The sequence below is a fragment of the Mytilus edulis genome, chromosome 13, assembly GCF_963676685.1.
Source record: "Mytilus edulis chromosome 13, xbMytEdul2.2, whole genome shotgun sequence".
Classification (NCBI taxonomy): Eukaryota; Metazoa; Mollusca; class Bivalvia; order Mytilida; family Mytilidae; genus Mytilus; species Mytilus edulis.
The window spans coordinates 71,733,829-71,737,738 of NC_092356.1; positions in this window are offsets into that span (position 1 = coordinate 71,733,829).

The following is a 3,910-nucleotide window of genomic DNA, read 5'->3' on the forward strand; positions in this document are numbered from 1 at the left end:
CCGTATGCAGGTGCTGCAGGAATGTCGCTACTTAAAAATGGAAAGTTTTAGAAATAAAAGTACACAACTTTATTCTAATTTTTGAAAAGAAAGAATAAAAATTATTAGAGAAACAAATTACAGCGCTTTAACTCGTGTATTACGATATTTCTCCACCCTCGACATTTAAATTTAAATATCTAAAAAGCTCGCCAGGCCTCGCGCTCAAATATTATAATTTGACTTTCACGAGTGTCAAAACATCGTAGCAAACTTGTTGCAGTGGTGGAATCTTTATTTTTCTCAAACGACCCTCTTTGTCAATTTCTATATGTATGTCACTCTAAGATGCATATTTAACTGTATCTGTTGTATCCCCTTTTTCAAGTTCAATTGCATAGATGCGTTCAACATAGTTAGTAAAGGTCTTTATTTCTGAAAACAAAACATTTATAAATTGTAACACAAAGTGTGACGAAGTATTAGCCCGATGTTGATTTCACTTATTCTGTTTCCCTCTGTCAGATCTTCGATTATATCACAAATTCAACATACATAATATTAAGCAAAGCAACTCAAATACTATCTACAAAATTAAAACATTTAACCTGACAAAAGAAATGATCATAACAAAATAAATGCACACAAGCTCATTCAACACACTATACTCCAATGATGTACCAGTAATGCAGTTTAACCCTCTTGCTGCCGGAGGGACACACATGTATCCACATCGGCAGTGCCGGAGGGACACATTTGTCCATGTTTTAATTTATGCAAGCTTTTCATCATTGCTGTATCCCTTGCAATAAAAAGATTACAAATTGATAATATTTTTCTTCAATGTGTTCCAAATGTAACGGTCATTATTGCATTACGTCATATATCGAATGACGTTACTGTTATGCATGAGACGTCACAGACTTAGAGCTGTCGTATTTTCTGGCACACGAAATGCAACCTTGAAAACCCATCGGCAGCAAGAGGGTTAAAAATACGGATTTTTTTGTGTTATTAAAATTTGCTGTTACAAAATATTAGAAATTATTATAAATTAAGGAATGTATCTCCCTAATGCAAAGCTCTGATTCCTTTCACGGATTTTGCTATACTTTTTGGACCTTTTGGATTATAGCTGTTCATCTTTTATATAAGCTTTGGATTTCAAATATTTTGGCCACGAGCATCACTGAAGAGACATGTATTGTCGAAATGCGCATCTGGTGCAAGAAAATTGGTACCTTTAATTTTATTAAATGTCTTTTTTTTTCAATGTAAAAAGAAGTAATCCTGATAATAATCAATGATATGAAAATGGAAAGTTTTAAGCACTATTACTCATACATAAAAATGATATATCAAAAAGTAAAATCACAAAAATACTGAACTTAGAGGAAAATCTAATCGGAAAGTCCATAATCACATGGCAAAATCAAATAACAAAACATATTAAAAACGAATGAACAAGAACTGTCATATTCCTGACTTGGCACAGGCATTTTCAAATGTAGAAAATGGTGTATTAAACCTGGTTTTATAGCGCTAAACCTCACACTTTGAAGACAGTCTCATCAAATTCTGTTATATTTACAATGATGCGTGCACTAAACAGACATAATAAATAAAATAGTCAAAAAGGGTTGCAACATGTATATGTTTAAGACATGATACAGACCATTTGTCATTTTTATAAAATTTCCTGTTTACAAAACTTTGAATTTTTGGAAAAACTAAGGATTTTCTTATCCCAGGCATAGATTATCTTAGCATTATTTGGCACAACTTTTTGGAATTTTGGATCCCAATGCTCTTCAACTTTTTACTTGTTTGGCTTTATAAATATTTTGATATGAGCGTCACTGATGAGTCTTATGTAGACGAAACGCGCGTCTGGCGTACTAAATTATAATCCTGGTACCTTTGATAACTATTTACACCACTGGGTCGATGCCACTGCTGGTGGACGTTTCGTCCCCGAGGGTATCACCAGCCCAGTAGTCAACACTTCGGTGTTGACATGAATATCAATAATGTGGTCATTTTTATAAATTTCCTGTTTACAAAACTTTGAATTTTTGGAAAAACTAAGGATTTTCTTATCCCAGGCATAGATTACCTTAGCATTATTTGGCACAACTTTTTCGAATTTTGGATCCCAATGCTCTTCAACTTTTTACTTGTTTGGCTTTATAAATATTTTGATATGAGCTTCACTGATGAGTCTTATGTAGACGAAACGCGCGTCTGGCGTACGAAATTATTATCCTGGTACCTTTGATAACTATTATCAGAGAAAGTCTAAAATCTATCATACGTTTCAAATAGAACATTTTACGTATAGGTTTGATGGACAATTCCCCTTGATATCTATTAATAAAATTGAGAATGGCAATGGGGAATGTGTCAAAGAGACACTAACCCGACCATATATATAACAGACAACAGCAGAAGGTCACCAACAGGTCTCCAATGCAGCGAGAAATTCCCACACCCGGAGGCGTTCTTCAGGTGGCCCAGAAATATAGAATAAAGGACTTTTTGTTTTTCATACTGACTTTTTCACAGTAAAATATCAGGTGAGCCTAAAGGGCGAGTCTGATATTTTTCTTTGATAAAGTCAGTATCAAAAACAAAAAGTCCTTTATTCTGTTTATCGGTAATTTAAAAAAATAAAAATCACTACTATAATAGAGAAAATAATAAACGAACTACTTTTTTGCGTCGAATCACGGTGAATCACACTTGACGTCACAGGCGTAATTAAGTCATTTGAAATTTTGTCACAGTGCAGTAAAAATGGCGTTCTCTTGCACAAAGTATTGAAAAGGAATTATTGCATGTGTTTCATTAATATTCTTCTTTGGACATGACTAACAATGCCAAACATAATGTTAGCAAACCGGTAAGTCAAATTTCTTTTTTTCCACAACGAATCAGCATAGTTTCACACAAAAAGTTGTCTAGTTTGGTGTCCCTTTTTTAAAATTTATCCTAGATCTGCATTTAAATATGTCCTCTTTTTTCTCTTTGTTCTATGAATATCTGTCTTTATATTGACAATGAAACCACATCTTTTAAAATTGTATATGACAGTCCCACAAAAATGTCGAAAATGCGTACATTCCATTTCCCCCTAGATTCTCTCAGTCTCATGCGATAGATGTTTTGCCTCTAAATATGAATTGCAACACTTTATAGGGACTGAAAAGGTAAAACAAATACTTCTCAAGAAGCAGAAAAAGAAAACTATACTTGGAACAGCACCAGGCTATGTATTGGTATTTTATGAATAAAAACTCAGATTGGAACAGCATGGACGAAATGTTACTGTTAGTTGTACGTCCTTGTGAATAGCAAGGAAAGCTTAAATTCATTTATCAATAATAGTGTACGTTTTGTGTCCATGGGATTTTTTCACAACAATCGTTCAAAAAGGCTAAACTTACTTTTTGGGAGCTTCAAACAAAGACAAGTGTTTCATTCGCCAAAATACTCGTGCGTTTCTGCGAAAAAAATCACTCGCAATTTTGCGAATGGAAGGGTAAAGTAGATCCGTGCGAGTTGAATTCGCGCATGTCATTTGCGTACGGACCCAATCAATTTTATATTACAGCCAGTTCACTGATACTGACTTTATCAGCGAGTACACATCAAAGGAAAAATGTACAAATTACCGATAAACAAATATATAAGTTGGCATTATGTTTAAATTGAAGACTTAATGTTAACATCAAACAAACGAATTCCATTCGGCTTTTCTATATTTTTAGAATAAAAGTACGTTTGAAAATTAAGGAAATAAAATAAATGTAATTAAACCATTTTACAGCATCAGTGTCAACAAAGAATATGTTTATATTTTAAAATGTTCATTCCTTAAGACTGTTCAACCTATGGAAAATGTGTCAACACAAATATAACTAAATCATGA